A 22500-nucleotide genomic window follows, 5' to 3' on the forward strand; every position below is an offset into this window, starting at 1 on the left:
GACATAGCCCGCCCATACAAATTGTTAGCATCATAATACATCAGGAAAGAGTTGGCCTCATTTTTATTATAATCAGGAAGATATTTGTTATTTGCCTTTGCATATCTCTTGGAACATATTTGAGATATTCCTCCACTTTTAGCCTTCTCTATCATTAAAAGCATATCTATATCACTGATTAATCAAAATTATGTTTTGTCATTTTAAACAAAGCACTCCAAGCCAAACCCGGGGCTGTGTAATAGTGAGCAGGGTCGAATCCATAAGAATTTTTATTATGACAGACTGTTCTAAAGGTTTCAAACACATCAGCCAAGAACAATACATCAGTTTTCAGATACAAATCATGATATTCTCCGAGATTCTTGATATTAAACTTCTCGCAAACCTTTCTAGCTTGTGTATAATCACTATCAGAAATATGAGTTTTATTCAACTTGCTATAGAAACTTTCCCTTGAAGGAAGTTGTGTTTCTTTAAACTTCTCAAATGAATCCATGTAGTCATATGGATATATTCCCTTTTGTGAGAAGAGATCAATGTCTTCTTGATTTGAGAAATGTGACTTAAGATTCGGTAAGTTTTTAATATTTGCTGCTAAGTTAGATAATGGACTTGCCATGAACATGTATGCGTCAAGAAATCTGATATGGGTTATGGGGGATGTATGAATTGTTTTTGTTAATGAGATGTATTTTTGATCTGTGTTCGGAATGGCAGAAATATCTCTAGATGTCTTTCAAAGTTCTTTTATAAATAGATGTGTGTCATGGTGAGCATTGTTATGAAGAAAGATAGGAATAAAGTTTGGGGGCTTGTAATTAAGATTACAACGGGAATGAGCTGAACCTCTGTATTTTCCAGTAAGATGACAATGATCCTCAACTTTCACCTCTCCCTCAATTTTCTCCTCAAAAATATGACAGATACTGTTCTTTCTAAATTCCTTTTTCTCTCCCTTTGTTACTGACATTGGTTTATAGGTTTTAGCCATTATTTCTCTTAGTCTTACACAGTCTTTTTCCAATCGCTTACAAACTCCTCTGAGGCATCTTCTTCCTCTAAAAGTTCTTACTTGTTGTATTCATCACCAACAGATGATTTGATATTATAACAGGAACCACAAGGAGTATGTTTTTGATATTTATTTGTGTTTGATTTGAAGATTTGAAGGTTTGAAGATTTGGAGAAACAGCATCTATCTTTTCAAGGATACTTTCAAAATCAGCATATCTCAGAAACGGATGTTTTGTTAAAATCTTTGAATGATATGTTTGAACCTGCTTTTGGTAAATTGATTAGGTTGATTTATGATTACCACAATATTTCGAATGTTGATTTAATTGTTCTTTTGTGTGAAAGGAGTTGAGACATCTCTTACAAGGATACGTTTTACATTTTCACTTGTATAGTTGTGATTTGGTTAATCTTGATAATTTTTTTTATGAAAGCATAAGGTGATTTTTCCTTTGAAGTAAAGTAGAGAAGGTCAATGTGTGTTTCATCATTTTTATAGTTGCTGAAATTTTTAATATCTGAACGTTGTTTGTCTCCGTTAATCCATATACATGAACAGATCGATTATTCATTTTCTCAAATTTAGGAATACCTCTCAATTACATTGGAAACTTTCAATCTTTAACATTTAATGTATTCTCATATTTCTTATAATGTTCAACCCTTTCAGGTTTCCATTGTGGAGGATGTAAGTGAGCAAGAACAGACCATAGAAAGCATTAATTATCTTTGTTTTGAATATTAACAATCGCTTTCTTAAATTTTATCTCTTTTGGAAAATCAAAATAAGAAGAAGCTTGAAGAGGATCTGAAAATTTAAGATGTGTATATCTAAAAAGATTATTAATGTAAGAGCAAATCCACTACCTACTACAGTGTTATCAACATCTTGTTCTTGTCTCTGGAGTTCATTGTAAACATCACATCTTACAAAATCTTGAAATGATGTGATAAAGTGAGGGGTTGTCCTCATATAGGGAGTATTTTCATCGCCTTCTCTTACCATATTCAATTTTACTCCCATATAAAACTTAAAAGTTTTGATTTCAATTAATGTGTTTTAAATTATAGTTTCAATACTTTGTTTAACCATATCAACAGCTTCCATGATTGAAGATGGTCCATGGTCTTGAAAGCGAAACAATCTTATTTTTATATGTCCTTTAAAAGCCCCCATCAGTGTTTTCAATGGAGAATTTAGTGGCACCTTCCCTTTCTTCATTGTTCTTGTGTTTGTGTGATTGAAGGTGTTTATTATGAAAAAAAAATTAAGAATATCTTTATCACATCAATCACAATGTTTTGTTTCTTGGTAAAGTGGAGATATTTGTCTGAAAAGATTGAATGTGTTTGATGGTTTGAAGGTGTTTTTCATAACATTTATAATCATGATTATAAACATCACAGTACGTTGTATTCACCATATTTATATTATAAAACTTTGCTGAAAATAAAAAATTTTGATGAAAATTCCATTTAATTTATAGGTGAATCTGTGCTTAAAACCATTTTTTCCTCCAACTTTTTTCACAAAATAAATACAATGTATCAAGACACAAAAGTCATGTTTCAATAAATCACTTCATTGTAAAAGATACTGAGAAATATGTCAAGGATGTAAAATTGAATAAAGATAAATATATCAACTATTGGATAAAAACAATTATGGTGAATAATATGAGCTCTTCAATTTCCTTCAGTGGAAGGGCTTTTAGTATATCTGGAAGAACATCAATTAAATTATCTCCAACAAAAGTTTCTCCTCTCCATCTGGTAATATATTCAAAACTAGAAAAAGCAATGAAACAAGAAAAAGTATCAAAAAAGAAAAACCTTATGGATGAAGCTTTCGAAAGAAAAGATAAGACCATCTGTAATATGCAAGGAGAAATTTGTATTTTTTTCAACAACCTCAAAGATGTAAATCCTGATGAAATAAAGGATGTTAATATATCAAGTGAAATGACATTTTGTTCAGTAGTAGTTAAGGACCATTTTAAAATTACCTTTAAAATATAAAAATGTCGTAGTTGAATCTGTGAATGAAAAAAAAAATATAGATATAGATGGTAATGTTTTTTCTACTAATTAAATATGAGCCATTATTCAACTGAAGATTTTGAAGATTATGAGAGTGATGATAGTATCTCTGTTGGAACAGAAGACAGTCATGATCCTGAGAGTTTGTGTTCAAACGATAGTAATGAAAGTAGTTTTATCGATGATTGGGAAAGCACCAATGAAAGTACCGAAGATGATACCGAAGATGAATTTTATTTGAAGTAAAGTTTTGCTTTATAAATATGAATAGTTTACTAGATTTTGAACCTCTTGAATTCCCTGATCCTCCATATGACAAATTTGAGAATTGTCCTGCCTGTGAAAGACGGGGATTAAACACAGAGTCAAAAGCCTATCAACAATGTATGTTCTGTGATTATCTTCTCATTAATGTTAATAAAAAATATAAAAAGGAATATAATTCTTTGAGATTTTCACCAAAAATGAGTTACTTTGCAAGATTGATTCGAGAAATGAATGTAAAGTATGAGGGTGATTCTACACCTTTTCTCAGAAGAGAAGAGACTGAACAAATGATGAGCATGTTTCGTGGATTGATGATTTATATTATTAGCAATTGTCATTTTCAGGAAATATCAACACAAGATATTGTATAAATAAAACAATGGATTATCTTGAAATTAAACCTGAACTTTGGATAAAACATAGAGTTTCCAAAAAAGCTAATAAAAAGTTAAATAACCTGTTTTCCAGATATACAAATGAATGATTTTTTACCCATTTGGGAAAATAAGATAAAATTTAACAACCATAAAAATCTTCCAAATTCATTAAGATGTCTCATAGTTGGTTCAAGCGGATGTGGAATAACCTGCTTACTTTTAAAGATGCAACTTACTCCCAACTTTTTAGATTAAGATAATTTAGTAATTTTCGCAAAGTCAAGTTTTCAACCTGAGTATCAACTACTCTCACAAGGTTTTAATGCTGGTCTTCAAAAAGGAAGATATAATCGGTTTATTTAAACTTCAAAACAAAGGAAATGATGACAACATTGAAGATATAATACAACTATTTTGTGATACACAGAGATATAAAAGGAAATCAAAGCTCATAACTTGAATTCTTTGTGCTAATATGGAGGATATACCTTCTCCCCAAGATTTGGATAAATCAAAAAAGAACCTCGTTATCTTTGATGATTGTGTCAATGAGAGAAACCAAATGGTAATGGATAGCTATGACACAAGAGGGAGACATTCTTCTTGTAATTGTATTTATCTTCGTCAATCATACTTTCAACTCCCTCGTCGCTCAATAAGAAACAATGCTCATACTTTTATTTTATTCAAGTTAAATTCAATAGATATAAACAATTTTTGGAGAGATAATTGTTCTACGTCATGTCGTATAAAGGAATTTGGGGATAATATGAAGCACTCGACTGAAAAATACAAATATATTGTTGTGGAACAAGATGAGATATTAAAACATATATTTTTTTTATTTTATAAACAATTACACAAATCTAAATGACAACTATTATTATAAATCGTGTGGGTAAATCTGGTTCTGGAAAAAACTTTCATAAATCAAGGTTCTTGTATAGTACAAATGAGGATATTGTAAATTTGCTTAAAAAGCACCATGCAGTTCGTATTGTTTCAACATCAACGAGAACGGGCACTCGTAGAGCGCATACCTTCGCCGCAGCCACTAGTTACCTTTGTATCAAGTTGTCCACAATGCATCTCAATACAAATATGCATTTCGTGACCCCCATGACCTTTGACCCACAACTGCTACCTAGGGTGACAATAGTACTATACCTTGTGTCATTTCAGAAGATGGGGAGTTGAACACTGAACAATTTGGAGTTAATTTGATGTAAATCGGAAACATATTAACCGTTTTCATCATGAAAAAACGATGGTGAGCTTTTTGTGACCTTGACCTTTGATCCGATCGCTCCCAAAATCTAATGGATTTGTCCTTTCATCATGCCAAACAAATCCAAAACAATTAAAGCCTCTCTGCATTTTGTTTTTTTTGCGTTAAGTTGTCCACAACGCTTTCCGATATAAATGTGAATTTGTGTGACCCCCTTGACCTTTGACCCCCAACTGCTGCCTTGGGTGACAAAAGTACTATACCATGTGTCATATTAGAGGATGGGGAATTTAATTTTGAACATTTTGGAGTTAATTTGCTGTAAATCAAAACAAAATTGACAATTTAATCGCGAAAAAAACGATTTTGACCTTTTTGTGACCTTGACCTTAACCTTTGATCCGATCACTCCCAAAATCTAATCGATTTGTCCGCTCATGATGCCAAACAAATCCACAAAATTTCATGACAATCTGCGAAATGGTTTTTGTGTAATGTTGTCCACAACGCTTCCCAATCAAAAACTCCATTTTGGTGACCCCCTTGACCTTTGACTTCCACAGACTAACTAGAGTTGCAAACACTATACCATGCGCTATATCCCTGGATCGGGATTTGAATACTGAACATTTTGGACTTAATTTGATGTAAATCGGAACAAAATTGACACTTTAATCAAAAAAAAAACGATTTTGACCTTTTTGTGACCTTGACCTTGACCTTTGATCTGATCGCTCCCAAAAGCTTCGCCTCGCATCCTTGAGTAACTGCACATCATCTCTGAAAATTTCATGCAAATCGGTCCAGCAGTTTTTGCGCAATGTTGTCCACACACATATTTACCAATAAATAAATACACAGGGGTCAATACAATACCTTCGTCAAAAGAAGGTTGCGAAGGTAACTAGAGCAATAAGACCTGGAGTAGTAGTAGGTGAAGATTATAACTATTCCCGTTGGTCCAGCTCATTCCCGTTGTGAACTTAATTACAAGCCCCCAAACTTTATTCATGTCTTTCTTCACAACAACACTCACTATGACACACATTTATTTATAAATGAACTTGCAAACACATCTGGAGATATTTCTGCCATTCCCAACACAGATCAAAAATACATCTCATTCACAAAAACAATTCATACATCCCCCAGAACCCATATCAGATTTCATGACACATACAAGTTTATGGCAAGCCCATTATCTAACTTAGCATCAAATATTAAAAACTTACCGAATCTTCAATCATTTCTCAAATCAAGAAGAGATTGATCTCTTATCACAAAAGGGAATATATCCGGATGACTATATGGATTCATTTGAGAAGTTTAAAGAAACACAACTTCTTTCAATGGAAAGTTTCGATGGCAAGTTGAAATAAACTCATATTTCCGATAGAGATTATACACAAGCTAAAAAGGTTTGGGAGAAGTTAATAGAAAGAATCTTGGAGAATATCTTGATTTGTATCTTAAAACTGATGTATTGTTATTGACTGATGTGTTTGAAACTTTTAGAACAGTCGGTCATAATAAAAATTCTTATGGATGAGACCCCGCTCACTATTACACAGCCCCTGGTTTGGCATGGAGTGCTATGTTAAAAATGACAAAAAAACAGAATTTGGAATTAATCAGTGATATAGATATGCTTGTAATGATAGAGAAGGCAAAAAGAGGAGGAATATCTCAAGTATGTTCCAAGAGATATGCTAAAGCAAATAACAAATATCTTCCTGATTATTATAAGACTGAGGACAACTCTTACCTTATGTATTATGATGCAAACAATTTGTATGGGTGGGCAATGTCTCAATGTTTACCTGATGGAAAACTTAAATGGGTTAAAGAAAAACATAATGAAAAAGTTTTACCAGACATTGTTGTCTCATCTCAAAAAGAATTGGATGAAGCTGAAGTTGAATATTATTTTGAGGTTGATTTAAAATATCCAGAAGAACGTCATCACAAACATAAACACCTACCTTATGCCCCTGATAAAGAAAGTCCAAGAAAAGAATGGTTAAGTGATTTCCAACAGTCATGCAATATAAAAGGTACATCTTCAGAAATACTACTTACTACATTAAATGATAAATAAAGTTATGTTTTGCATCAAAGGAACTTGAGACAATATTTATCTGCTGGGTTGAGAGTGAGGAAAATTCGAAGGATTTTGAAATTCAAAGTCATTGGTTAAAGAAGTATAGTGATTTTAATACAAAAAGGAGAACAGAAGCAAAAACAGATTTTGAGAAGGACTTTTATAAATCAATGAATAATGCTGTATTTGGAAAGACTATGGAAAATGTGAGGTATCGACAAAACATGAGACTTGCTTCATCTTGGAAACAGGCTTCAAAGTTAATTAATAGACCAAGTTTTGAGCGAGCGGAGGTGTTTTCAGAGAAGTTTTGTGCGATTCATTTGAAAAAAGACAGTATTGAAATGGATAAACCTATTTATATAGGAACATTAATTATTGACTTGTCAAAGTCGTTAATGTATGATGATTACTATAATAATATAAAAACAAAGAATAAGGATAATGCGTCGTTGTTATATTCGTCCAGAAGCAAGGACCTGAAAAAAATGAAATCGTTCAACACTCCCTACAGAAAAGGTTTGACTTGACAGAGTGGTAGAATAGACCCTATAGATCACCTCCAGGTAGTATGTGGTTTCAAATTGTGGTATCATTAAAATTATACAGGCCATTATACATACCAAGGGTACTTACCAAGAGGGTCACTGTGTGCTCGAAAAATTTAGGGGAAGGGTAACGTAAACGTGAATATCTTTGTCGAGACTCAACCAATTTTCAATATTGAGGTATCATTGGCTTTGTATTATAATTCTCTTTCAGAATATGTACAGAAATGTCGATATTAATTCAACTGTACAACTACAAGAGGTAAAAAATCACAAACAGAGAAGCAGCACCAAAGAGGGTGGAGAGAGATGAAAGTGATGTTCAGAAGCTGCTGACCGTCATCACGTCAGAGCTTATGACTGATCCCTTCTCCTTCGACAACGTTGATGATGGAATTTCGTCACTGATTAACATTGCCACAGGTATCAGGATGTCCCCAAATGCTGCTACACGCATGGTTAACTCCTACCAGATCGGCACAGCTCAAATGACAACATTTGTTGAACAGAGACTGAATACCAATGAAGTGACATTTTGGGATTCCTTGCCAAACATGAAGATCAAAACATTTGCCACATTAAGCAAGAAGAAAACAGTGAAGCTAACTGATGAGAAAGTTATCACTCTTAGTGCTGACCGTGAACTCTTTGGCCACCTTCTGATCACAGGAAAGTCAAGGGACATCAATCTGAGAGAACTCCTCAGCTACGAGTTATCAACAGTGCCATTATCCCTGGCCCATTACGATGGCAGCTTGAGGAAGACCAACAAGAGCGTACTCATTGCTGAGTTCGAGAAGAAGGTAGATGTCCATCCAAAACTGCCACAAGTCACAACCAGCCAGATGTCTGCGGCCCACATCGTCGATGCAATGGCTCTGGTACAGATGACAAAGTCCACTGGTGCTGCAAACTTCAGTGAAATGGCATTCAAGTATTACAGCCTGGTTACTGCCCCTCTACGTCGGAATTATTGTCAGCGGGTTGATGTTGTCTTCGACTGGTACTCCAGCCTCTCAATCAAAGCTGGGGAGTGAGAGAAACGAGGAACTTCTGCAGCCTTAGAGGTGACAATCCAAGGGCCAGCCACTCCTATTCCAAAGCAGTGGATCAAATACATTGGAAATGTAGAAAACAAAGTCAACTTTTGTGACTTCTTGGCAGACACATGGTGCCACATGGGGGTAGACACTCTGCTTGATGGTCAACACCTCGTCATCGGTGGTGGTTTCAAGAACCCGCAGAAGTCTGTGCTAGTCATCAGAGGGCACTGTGAAGAACTGGTTCCCCTCAAGTCAGATCATGAAGAGGCAGACACACGAATATTGCTACATGCAAAACATGCCTCTCATTATCACAACAGGATTGTGTTTCAATCACCTGACACAGATGTGGCTGTCCTCTGCACCAGACACTACAGAAAACTCCAGTGTCGGGAGCTGTGGTTTCGGACTGGAATCAAGGATAAAGCTAGGTATATTCCTACCCACAGATTGGCACACAAACTAGGACCTGAGCTGTGTAATGCTTTACTCTGCTTCCACGCACTCACTGGGTGCGATTCAAACAGTGCACTCTCAGGACTCGGCAAGAAAAAGGGTTTGAATGTCTTACTTGACAGTAAAGAGCATCAGACCGGTCTGGGACAGCTTGGAGAAGAACCCGAGCTCAGCAACAGCACTTCAGAAGCATGTGAAGCTTTCATATGTGCAATGTACTGAACAACCAAGGGGGCTGGGAGTAAAGTGAACAATGTGAGATACTGGCAGTTCTGTCAAAAGGGACAAACAAATGAAAATCTCCCCCCTACATTCGACAGCTTACAGCAACATATGAAGCAAGGAAATTACCAGGCCTATGTATGGAAGAGAGCATTGGGGCCCACACAGAGCCTTCCACCAGCAGCTGGACATGGCTGGAAAATTCAGAATGGTGCCCTGCAGCCTGTGCTCATGACCAAAGACCCAGCACCACGGGGTCTTCCGGAGCTGACTGTCTGTCACTGCAAGAAGTCTCTATGTCGCCGAGCTGACTGCACATGCAGAACCAACCACATGCCATGCACAGAAGCATGTGCATTGTGCATGTATGGCTGAAGAAACTTGTGAAAATCCAAGAACAATCTTTGAATCCAGTGGTGAAGAAGACGCTGACTAAAAGTTACAACAGATGACATCTTCATGCTTCCATGGCGAATGCGATTCCTTGTTTCCAGACACAAATATTACAAACCGCTCTGACGAATGTGCTTCTGTGCAACCATGCACAACTATTATGATTCGCTCTCACTAATGCGCTTCTGTGTTGTCATGCACAGCTCCCAGTGTCGACCATGATAACTATTATCATCCACTATGATGAATGAGTAGCTTCCGTGCTGCCAGAGACAACTATTATACTCGGCTTTCACTAATGTACTTCCGTGTTGCCAAAGACAACTATTATGCTCAGCTCTGATGTATGTGCTTCCGTGTTGCTATACACTAGTAAAAGACGAACGCTAAAAATAATAGTTGCAGTTTACTTTATGCGTGCCTCTGTATGGATATGAATTTCTGCAGAACAATACTTTCTTAAGTGTTTGATTTCCAAAATGTATACATACCAGTAGTAATTGAGAAACACCGTTCACCTTCATATGAGAAAACAATTAAAAATGTCAGAAAGTTTGAATTAGTGTGATATTTTAGCTTTGGTGATGCCATGGCAAAGGCCATTTTCAAATAACTGTACATACTCTGATAGAGAATTATAATAGGAAGCCAATGATATCTCGATATTGAAAATTGGTTGAGTCTAGACAAAGATATTCACGTTTACGTTACCCATCCCCCTAAATTTTGCTAGCCCACAGTGACCCTCTTGGTAAGTACCCTTAGTATGTATAATGGCCTGTAGAATTTTAATGATACCACAATTTGAAACCACATACTACCTGGAGGTGTTCTACCGGGTCTATTCTACCACCCTGTCAAGTCAAACCTTTTCTGTAGGGGGTGTTGAATGAATTTCCTTATTTGGCCTCATATGAGAAATGGCTGCTGGACTATATATGGATACAGATAGTTTTATATTTGAAATTAAGACAAGTGATGTATATGAGGATATGATTGATAATATTGATATATATGATGCAAGTAATTATAAATCAGGTGATGTGTTGTTTTCATCAAAGAATAAAAAGGTTATTGGTGAGTTTAAAGATGAGTTGGGTGGGAAGGTGATGAGTGAATTTATAGGATTGAGATCAAAGTCTTATGTTTTTACGTATATTGATAATAAAAGCATTGAAAGGTGTGATAAGAAGCTAAACGGAATAAAGAAAAATATAATCAAGGAAACGATAAACTTTAAACATTATTACAACTGTTTAACCTTAAATAAGAAAGAGAAACAGAAAAATGAATACAATAAGAAGTTGTCAACATCAATTATATACAGAAGAGATAAACAAGAAAGCATCAGGAACTTTTGATGGTAAAAGATATACTTTAGAGAATGGAATCAATAGTCTCCCTTATGGTTATACGTTTAAGTGTAAAGATATTGGGTTGGGAATTTTAACAGGCTACCGCTGTCTTTTTACTGATATAAAATGATAGAACCAAACAATAACCAAACCAAAGAGTGGAGATGTAATCAGCCTTTACTTGGTATTTAAATGGGAAACATAAAAAATGTGAGAAATATCAAATAAGTCTTATTGAAGAAATAAGCAAGGTAAAAGTGCATAAAACAAATAAGCGGATAAACTTAACGACAAATAAGTTGGAGGATGTAAAGAAAAAAATTAATATATCCTTGAATGGACTGAAAACTTTGATGGTTATCAATTGAACAATGGAAAAACAATTTATTACAATCTCAAAATGATATGTGGCTCAGGAGGTGGTCAAATAAGGGCATTAAGAGAAGTTTATCGTTTCATGTCTGCTCAACAAAGACACTTATACCAAGAACCAAGTTCCAAGTTATTATTTGTGAATATATTAGATGGAAATGAATGTTATAAGAAAATTAAGTTATTCCCTAAAGTCGAACATGGGCAAATATTTGTTTGTTCACTCTTTGAGTGGAATGAAAATATAAAAGGAAAGAAGTGCTTTCATCAGTAAGTCTCAATCTTTCATAGTCTCAATTTTACATTTGCTTGTATGGGAGGGAAGGGGGAATAGGTGAGGAGAAAATCAGTCTCAACTTTACATTTGCTTGTATGGGAGGGAAGGGGGAATAGGTGAGGAGAAAATCAGTCTCCTATTTTGAGCTTTTCGGGATTGAGTCAGAAAGTTTTTCCCTTTTCCCCCATTCACTTGAATGGGCGTCCAAGAAACCCCATTTATCATCTACTTTCATGTGAAAGACAGAGAAAAAACACAGAGTCAAAAGCCTTTAAACAATGTATGTTCTGTGATTTTCTTCTAATTAATGATAAAAAAATATATAAAAAGGAATATAATTCTTTGAGATTTACACAAAAATGAATTACTTTACAAGATTTATTTGAGAAATGAATGTAAAGTATGAGGGTGATAATACACCTTTTCTTTTAAGAGAAGAGACGGAACAAATGACGACCATGTTTTGCGGATTGATGATTTATATTATTAACGATTGTCATTTTCAGGGAAATATCAACACATGATATTGTATACATAAAATAATGGATTATCTTGAAATTAAACATGAATTTAGAATAAAACATAGTTTATAAAAAAGGCAATAAAAAATTAAATAACCCGTTTTCCAAATATATAAATGAATGATTTTTTACCCATTTGGGAAAATAAGATAAAATTTAACAACCATAAAAATCTTCCAAATTCATTAAGATGTCTCATAGTTGGTTCAAGCAGATGTGGAAAAATCTGCTTACTTTTAAAGATGCTCCTTACTCCCAACTTTTTAGATTATGATAATTTAATAATTTTCACAAAGTCAAGTTTTCAAACTCAGTATCAACTACTAGCACAAGGTTTTAATGCTGGTCTTCAAAAAGAAGATATAATTGGTTTCTTTAAACTTCAAAACAAACTAAATGATTACAACATTGAAGATATAGTACAACTATTTTGTGATACACAGAGATATAAAAAGAAATCAAAGCCGATAAATTGTATTCTTCGTGATAATACGGACGATATACCTTCTCTCCAAGATTTGGACAAATAAAAAAAAGAACCTCGTAAGCTTTGATGATTGTGTTAATGAGAGAAACCAAATGGTAATGGATAGCTGCAACCCAAGAGGGAGACATTCTTCTTGTAATTGTATTTATCTTCGTCAATCATTCTTTCAACTCCCTCGTCACTCAATAAGATACAATGCCAATACCTATATTTTATTCAAGTTAAATTCAATAGATATAAACAATTTTTGGAGAGACAATTGTTCTACATTTTGTGGTAAAAAGGAGTTTGGGGATGACATGAAGCACACGACTGAAGAATATCAACATATTGTTGTGAAACAAGATGAGATATAAAAAGATATATTTTTTATTTTATAAACAATTACATATATAAATGGCAACTATTATTAAAAATCTTGTGGGTAAATCTGCTTCTGGAAAAAAAAAATTTTTGATAAATAAATGAGTAGTGAAGTGCCAACTGGGGTATATGTTAATCAAATAAATCCTCATAAACTATCATCTTGTATTCAGAATCAAAAGCCTTGTATGATTACCGTTAATACAATTCAGAGAAAAGGAGTAGTAAGAATTGATATATATATATATATATATATATATATATATATATATATATATATATATATATATATATATATATATATATATATATATATATATATATATATATATATATATATATATATATGGATTGCGTATATGGATTGTGACCGAAATTAACAAAAAACACCTTTTGAGTGTAACTTGCAACAAAATACAAGGTAACTTGGAAACACTAGGAGTCTACTTGGGCCATCATGACTATGCTGTATCCACATTGCATTAACATTCTCTCAATTTACTTAAAATCTATGTACTCACCCTATTCTTACCATTAACTCAATCTATCTTGGTTCATACACATTTAATAACTTTCCTATTATAGATATAATCTCAGGGCAGAGAATACAGCAATATATTGGTAAACAATGGACTATACTTTTGAGAGATTTATTATTCACATTTATATAGATTTATATAGCAGGAGCTTTATTATTCACAAGCTAAATGCAGACAGGACACCAGATTTATGTCTCCAAATGGACAGCATGCTTTGAGATGCAGCACCTCCTGCTGCCACTATACCAGAGTGGGAGCTTTTGTCTGATTAGACTCCACAGGGGAAAATAAAAAAATTAATAGAGAGCTCAGAGGCAAGCATGCTCCCAATTGAGCTATTTTGGCATAACTCAGCTTTGTGGGGTGCCGTTTCATGTTGGATTGCCAAAGAGAGGGGTTGGGCACCTTCGCATGGTGGTGAGCAGCGGCTCAGATTTCCTCAGAGGGATCTGCTTGGGTTCTTTGAGTTGGGGTGGAGGATTGAGAATGAACTTGTGGTTCTCAAGATGCAGGTTGTGTTGGATGAAGTCACGTCGGGCACATCCTATAGTTTGCACAGTGTCACAAAGATGGCGTCGTCTCAATCACTGACTAATATGAGGCGTGGGTCTTCATCTGATGAAGACCAGGACCCTCAACTGCCTGCCGTAGTGGTCCTGCACTACCTGACTCGAAGTTGAGACAGTTGTAAGGCATGGAGATGAACTGTGATAATTGTGGGTGGATGTAGTTGTGGAGGCTGGAATGCCAGTGTTTTTTTGTTTTTTGTTTTTAATTGGATGCAGAGTTGTTTGACTCGAGTTTTTGCATGCATTATGAAAGGGGATTGGAAGGAACAAGGAAAGAAGTGCAGGTACAAAGTACACTGTCCCAAAATGCTAAATAAATAAAAAAACAAATCCTCCAGCATGACATTGCCAGGGCACCTGCCAATGCCACCGTGCAGAACATTGAGATAGAATTGGGAGGGAGTAGCATGCAATAATTGATTGATTGATTAATTGTATATTTTAAATAAATAAATAATGGTAAAATAATTGATTTCTCAATCAATTGCCGAATAGCATACCGAAACCACCACCGTTTCATCCGAATCTGTAACTTTTTGAAAATTATGTGATTCAAAGAAAAGGAATAATTAATTGATTAATCAATAAATCAAGAAAAGCATTTGTTGCCAAATCGCTTGTTCACCGTCATGTCCAAATAATAGCTTCTGAGCTCAAAAGGTGCCCGAGATATTGCTCAGATCAGAAAAAAACGACAAACGAATAAATCGATAATAATTAAGTAATTAAACAATTAATTGATTAATCAAAAAATATAAATACCATTTTTTGCCAAAATCACATCTTCACTTTTGTCCCTAAAGTTCAGCTTCCTGGCTCCAAGGATGGCTGAGATATCGCCCAAACAAACAACAAACAACAAACAAACAAACAAAAATGGAGTAAAATGAAGGAATAAAGGAATTCATGGTGCTTTGCAATATGTGTTGAATTGGTGGGTCATGCAACGATGAACCATTGGCATTTTATGGCCTGGAATCTCCCAAGAGTTGGAGCTGCAGTGCAGTTGATTATGTTTCGACTTTTTTGTGGGGGAAAGCAGTGCTAAACCGGTGGTGCTGCAGAACTTTTGGGAGGTGTGAACGATAAAGAAAGGAAGTGTGCCAATGTGCATTTTTGCTGTGGCTGGTTTTGGCAGATATGATTTCCAGTGGATCATGGTGCAGTTTTATGATGAAAGGAACATTTTTGATCAAGCTGTCTACAGTTTGTATGGATGGACTGGAGCACGTTATGAGGTTGGTATTAAAATGGATGTGAGGTATGAGAAGATATGTCTTCAGGTGGAGCTGAGCCTTCCAGACAGATCTGTTAACATATTGTCGTTTGTGTAAATGGATAATGATCGGGACATCGCCCAAACCGTGGTCACGCCTTTTACTTTATTTTTGAACTTTAACCAGAAGAGGGTTATTGGAAGAATACATGTGTCCATGCAAAAAATTACAGAGCGGGTGATGGTGGGAGGGTTGAGAGAACAGAATGAGCCAGATCACACGAAAGGGGTTCAAAACGCAAGCGACTGACCAGTCCACAGTGTGAGAGCAGCAAGTCTTGTGTTTTACCCCCATCATTGGAGAGAAACCTGCAAATGGAGATAACAACCATTGAGAGCTTTTTATATTTGACAGAATTTTATTTCTTTCACTCAAAAAAAAAAAACACACGAATCAATCTATCACGAATAAAGAAACACGAATCAATTCCTTCCGTCTGTACTTCCGAAACTTCAAGATTTATCCCTTCCTTTTCTCAATATCTCCAAAACTGAATCTTCATTGAATGAAACACTTCTTCTTTTAAAAGCTTTCAAACACATTTTAAATGCTCCACTTTTTACCTGTGAGGTGTGGCAGGTCTTCAAGCGTTCTGCACGGTTGTTGTTGCTGTTGTTGTGGTTTTTGTTGGGGGTCCATTTTTGAAATGTGCACCCATTGGTTGGACAGCTGCCGGTCCCCACCCACATTTGTCACCTGACTCCACCCACTATGGCACCCAAGCAAAACAATATTACTGCCATCTTGGTTTTTCTGGTGGGCCAAAGACATCAGGCCTGTAGGCCTCTGCTGAGAATACACTGCCTGGGTTTGTTGCTTCAGATTTCCATCGATTCTGTTTGGGTTGAGTGTTACTCATGATGAGGGACCCCAAAAATCTAATCATATGTCGAATAAAAATTATTAGCAAGGTTTAATCAAGTCAGTCAGCACGCACGGTACGGACCACCCTAAAGCCTGTCTTTCAATCCGGACAAATCTCACACTCTCACTATGTCTCTTCGTAAGGACCATTTAGAACCCCGCCCCCCATCCACTTTCTCAACAAACCTCTGGAAGAAGTCCTTTCTTTCAAGCTTCTGGGTCTCACTATCTGCCATGACCTTTTTTGGGAAAGCCACATTTCAAGCCTCACCTCCAAAGCCAGTCACCGACTGGGAATCCTCCGTCGTGCAAAGTCCTTCCTTGGCCCACCTGAGCTCCTGACCACTTACAAAGCTTTTGTTCACAGCCTGATGGAGTACTGCTCTCCCCTCTGGGCTGGTGCTCCTGCCTCCCACCTTTCTCGGCTTCACGCTGTAGAGACCAAGGCATTTCAGATCATTGACATCTCCCACAATGAGGCTGAGTCTTTGGGCCTCTCACTCATTCACCGCAGGTTGGTCAGTGGTCTTTCTGTCTCTTATCGTCTCCTCTCCAGCCTCGCCCCCCCCCCAGCTCTCTGCAATTTGTCCCCACCACATTTCCGCAGGGCGCTGAAGGTCCGACAACAACCCCCTTCTGGTAAAACTACCAAAATCACGAATCACTGCTCACCTTCACCCTTTCATTCCTCTTTTTCCCGCCTTTGGAATAAACTACCTCACTATATTCATTCCCATTCTTCCCTCCAGGCATTCAAAACAGCTGTTCACCACCATCTCCTATCATCCCCCATCCAAATCCTCGATCTTTGCTATGTCCACCCCCGATAATCCATCCAAGCCCACCTCCTTCAAATTCCCTACTTTCCTTCCTGAAAGTCTCTGTAATGGCCATATTATATTCCCCATGTTCCCTGTCCCATCCCTCTCCCTTCCACAGATCTCCTAATTCTCTGTTCCCCACTGTTTTGTCCTTCCAACTCACTCCCCTCTTGTCTCATGTCCCCCATGATGTGCGTTGTGTGTTAGCTCTCACACGAGCCTCGACAAGGTATACAAAAAAAAAGCCTGTTTCTGTGCCAATTTTGTGAAACATCATTCGATTTCCAGTCTGTTTCTCATAATGCGGTCCACATGCGGACAATGAAATGAACACATGATGGCGCTTCCTGTACCATGAATAATGAGCACATCATGACACTTCCTGTATCAAGGACAACGAGCACATCATGAAACTTCCTGTACTACAAAGGTCAGGTCAGGTATGGCAGCATGTGCCACAGCATTGCATTGCTGCATCTACTTTCCGCCAGTACTCCAGGGGCCTCAATATGATCATCCGCCAGGCAGATGCCTGGCCCATCCCCATCTCCTTGAAATGCCAATCAACCTGCTGCAACTACGAGGCACGTGATCGACTCATTGGCCTCCTACACTCACGAGGCTCCATCACTGAGAGAATCTGGTGAGCAGGATCAGTGTCAGTAAAATGAGCTACATGTCCATACAGGTGCACATGATGCTCACAGACTATGCATGTAACAAATCTCACTTGAGTCTCTCTCAGCAACCACTCATTGGACACAAAGTCCGAACAGCGATAGCCAAGGATTCTCCGAAGAGACCTGGTACCAAAGGAATTAGGTTTCTGTCTCAGATCCCTGGTCAGAGACAAAGTCTCACATCCGTAGAGTAAGACTGGAAGCACCAATGACCTGAACACCTGGACTTTCATCCTCCTGCACAGGTCCTGACAGCGCCACACTCCATGATCCAGTCAATCCATGACTCCACAGACCTGACCCAACCCAGACATCTATTGACCATTGGCTCACGGCTAGCAGAGACAGGAATATCACTGCCAAGGTAAGTGAATCTCTCCGTGACCTCAACATCCTCACCACAAACAGGTACAGACAAGACAAATCCAGGATGTCATTGAAAGCCTGGATCTTAGTTTTGATCCAGGAAACCTATAATCCCAGCGGCTCCAACTCCTCATTCAGCACCTCGAGGACCCCCAAAAGGATATCTCGAGTCTCCGCAAAGATGACTGCATCATCCGCGAAATCAAGGTCAGAGATCTTGACATTCCCAAATGATGCACAGCAGCTTGATCTCTCCACCATCCTCCCCAGAATCCAGTCCATACAAGCGCTGAAAAGTGTGGGAGCCAGTACACACCAATGAAAAACTCCAGTAACACCTGGAAATTAGTCAAAGATGGTATCACCAGATCTTACAGCACTCTCGGTTCCAGAGTAGAGTTCAGACATCAGATTGATCAGTTTTGGTGGCACCCCACAAAGAACGAGAATCCTCCAGAGGGTATCCCGATTCTCTAAATCAAACGCTCTGCAGAGATCAACATAGGCTTTAAGCAGTCCCTGCTGAAACTCTCATCTGCATTCGGTGAGGACCCAAATGGCAAGGACACGGTCAATCATAGACCTCTTTGTTGTAAAGCCTGACTACTCTGGGCACTGGTGCTGAAGCAGATGGTGGCAAATACTATCAATAATTATCCGAGCAAAGACCTTGCCCGGCACCGACAACAGCGTCACACCTCGGTAGTTGTGCGGTCTTGGCGATCACCATTCCCTTTCCAGAGAGAGGGACAACAAGGCCCCTCTTCCACTCAGTTGGGATGATGCCTGTGTTCCAAGCAGAGCTGAGAACTGCATGCAACGCCACGAGTGCAGCATTTCCACCACCCTTGAGAATTTTAGCATGGATACCACAGATCCCAGGAGCTTGACACCATTTCAACAGGTTCACCGCAGCCTGTATTTCCAGAAATCAAGGTGGATCACAGTTGATTGGATGGTCAGAAATAGGGATAGTAATACCCCTGACATCCAACTCCACAGCTGGTGGATCAGCTTGGTGCAGCCGCTCAAAGTAAACGGCCCAGTGGGCTTTCACTTCGGACTCCTCTGTCAAGAGCCCACCACTCTCCCCTCTAACTGCAGTCCATCAAGGGATGGGCTTGGAGGAACACAATGCATGAATTCCCCTGTAAGCAGGATGCAAATCAATTGACCACAATTGATGCTCTACCCCCTCACAGATTCCTCACACATAAGCCTCCTTGTCCACCATTAGTGCACTAGCAGTTTTACACTTCAGTGTCCTGAACAGCTCAGCTCTGCCATTAAGTCTGGCCCTGCGAGTCTGGTCAATGGTATCCAGTGTCCCATGAGAGACAGAATCGTTCTTCACCCTATGGTGAGTTACAAGACATCCACCGACAACATCAAGCATGGTGGTCTTGAAGGCACTCCGTGACTCTTCAGGATTCTCCAAAGGAACCAGACCCCCCCCCCAAATCCCCACTCAGCCTGTTCGCAAACTCCTCAGCTACCCTCTCTTCCTTGAGCTCGCCATCATCCAGTCGAGGCTGGGATGGTACCATTCTTCCGGATTTAAGCTGCAACTTCAGAGTTGCTTCCACAAGCCTCTTGCCGATATTGAGGAACTGAGTATTCTGGTAGACCCTAATGCTCTGGATCATGCTCCAGCAACCATCAATGAACACATGGTCAATCTCCATAGCCACACCACCAGCTTTGGAATACCAAGTTCAGCGATTAGCCTGTGGGTGCTGAAACCATGAACCAGCCATCCTCCGTCCATGACTTCTTGCAAAGTCAAGGAACTTCATACTATTCTGGTTCACAGTTCCAGAACCAAGTAGACCAACACACGTCTCATAACCATCCCTAACAGTTTCAGTCGATGTATTGAAATCCCCCAAGACTAGAAGAGTATCTCGCCTGGGGCAATCATCAACCACAGACTTGAGTGTGGCATAGAATGTGTCCTTCACGGTGAGATCACTCGCATCAGTCGGAGCATATACAGAGACCAGTGAAACGACACCCAAGGAGTAATGAATCCTTAGTTATATATTTCACTCATTGGGCAGTGTTACCTCAATTATCATTGCAGTCAGCTTCTTGGACACAGCTGCAGCAACTCCTTGGGTATGGTAACAATCAGAGTGAACAGACCAATAGTTGGTGTCACCACCCGTCATGATCTCACCACTATCCATTCTTCGAACCTCAGAGAGTACTGCAATACTGATGTTCAAACGCTTGAGCTCAGATTGTAACAGAGACAGATAACAACTAACAGCTCTCCTTGAGATAGGACATTCCAGGCACCCACCCAAAGGGACCGCCTCAGCTTAACCCAAGGCGACTGCCTTCTGGTGGACGACACCTCAGCACCACCCCGACACACACGACCACAATCTCACCCGGGAAGTTTACCTTGTGGTTTTCCTCCTATCATCAAAGATTGTGGGCCCCGATGGCTTTGGCCCAATCCAGTCATCTGGTGAGCTACCTTACGGAGGGCAGGTGCACAGGCAGTACTCCCACAGTGTGGGTTTTCAATTTCCCCATTGAGTGGGTGTACCAGTGTGACATGTAGATAATGACACTTCCTGTACCATGGAAAATGAGCACATCCTAACACTTCCTGTACTCGTGACAAAATGTAAGTTGTATGTGAAATCACAGACAAGGGGGGGGGGGGAAGGCATCAAAAAAGGGGTAAATAAACAGAAGAGTTAAGAAGAAAAAGATGAGAGTAAAACATTGAATTCACAGCAGGAGAGCATGAAGGGTGGATGTAGTCATGAAAATTTTACACAAGTCTTGAAACACAATGATGCGGTGAATTACAGATCAACCACCCATGAGTTTTTACAAGTGTCCAGGAAATTACAAGAGAATATTGTTGGGCACTAACAACAACCAAACGATCTCTCCAGCTGGACTTCCATGATAAAATGTGTCTGCATAAAACATGGTGATGCTATACCTGAGTCTCATGCCAACTGCACCATGGATTTTCAGATGACGTGATTTAAGTGGAAGAGAGGGGGGGAGTAGGTAGGGGTTGGTGTAAGAGAAAGTAAGACTTGGTAACAGGAGTATGAGGGTGGTGGGACCGAGTGAACATCCATACAGATATTCAGGTTGAAATTAGAGTGAATAATCGTCTCAATATATCTCAAGTTACCTCTAATGTACGCTGCTGAACTGTGAACTACTTATATTGTAATTTCTCAAATAAAAATTTTATGTTGTCATCAAACCAAGCAAGAATCTTATTTTGTGTCATTTGAGAAAGGATTGTGGAGTTGTTGAGACTATTCAAGGACGGCTGTTTAATAGTTCTTGGACGGTCAGCCATTGCTGGTAGCTGTTGTTTTAATTCCAAGCACATCAATGTGGAGGCAACTGATGTCAGCACAAAGCACAAAGCTCATTATGACAAGTCAAACGAATGAATGTGTTTGTCATCCTATCCCTTTAGAGGAAAAGACATTATTGTCTCTGGGGGTTGTGAGACTTCATTGACCGATGCAAAAAAGGACAATAAATCCTTTCAAGCCTTTTTGCATTTTAACATTTCAATCAATGGAGGTTTGCTAATCTTCAATCCATTGATGAGTCATCCGTACAGGTGTTTGGTTGATGTTTCACAGTCCGTTGAAGAGTACAATAAACTTGTGCAATGAAGACTGTGCAACTATGCCAAACCTCCCTCCTTCTTCTTCATCCTCAACCTTGACCAAGAAAAATCAACCGATTCCTCTCAGGTACTCAATGCAAGGTACTCAATGCCAAGCGAACCGGCATGCAAGCCTCAGGTGAGCACATCATGCTCAGTAAGCATCAATGAAAGTACAATCAACTTCAAGACGAGGATGCAGCGCAAGAGATCCAACCGTCTGATTACACCAGAAGTCCCCAAACACATGAATGGCCAGATCGAGTCCTGTTTACTCCAACCGCATGGAATCCTCATACGGCCAAAGTGAAAATAATATTTAAAAAACAAGTTTGAAATTACAAATCATTTATCTGGGAGAGAACACGTGTGTATAAAAAACTAGAAACGGTGTGGCTCATGAGAACCAGGTGGGAGGGAAAGAGCTAAGCGATTTGGTCAAGGGCTCAAGCATTAAAAGAGAAATACAACACAGAAAAGGCAGGTCCAGCCCAACGTTCAAACTCCAGTAGGCCCAGAGGGATGTCTAGAAAAACGCTCAGAATGTATTTTCTTGCCCCTTACTCGACAACCTTTGCCTCTATCTCACCCCTGCAGCCGTAAGCGCGGCTCTCCCCTCCGCTCCTGTGCCATTCATCACCAGACGTACCCCTTAA

At 38.5% G+C, this 22500-nt stretch overlaps 1 long non-coding RNA gene across 1 annotated transcript in view; it reads right to left on the bottom strand.

Moving 5' to 3' along the window:
* The window catches only part of LOC147024062 (uncharacterized), a 69997-nt gene that overhangs the window by 18441 nt on the left and 29056 nt on the right, over positions 1 to 22500 (bottom strand). The window contains exon 2 of the long non-coding RNA XR_015059768.1: positions 15703 to 15760. This is a non-coding gene — a long non-coding RNA (uncharacterized LOC147024062). The remainder of the gene's footprint in view (positions 1 to 15702; positions 15761 to 22500) is intronic.

Source organism: Eptatretus burgeri, chromosome 7 (genome assembly GCF_056783735.1).
Source record: "Eptatretus burgeri isolate ZD-2024b chromosome 7, Ebu_testis_v1, whole genome shotgun sequence".
Classification (NCBI taxonomy): domain Eukaryota; kingdom Metazoa; phylum Chordata; class Myxini; order Myxiniformes; family Myxinidae; genus Eptatretus; species Eptatretus burgeri.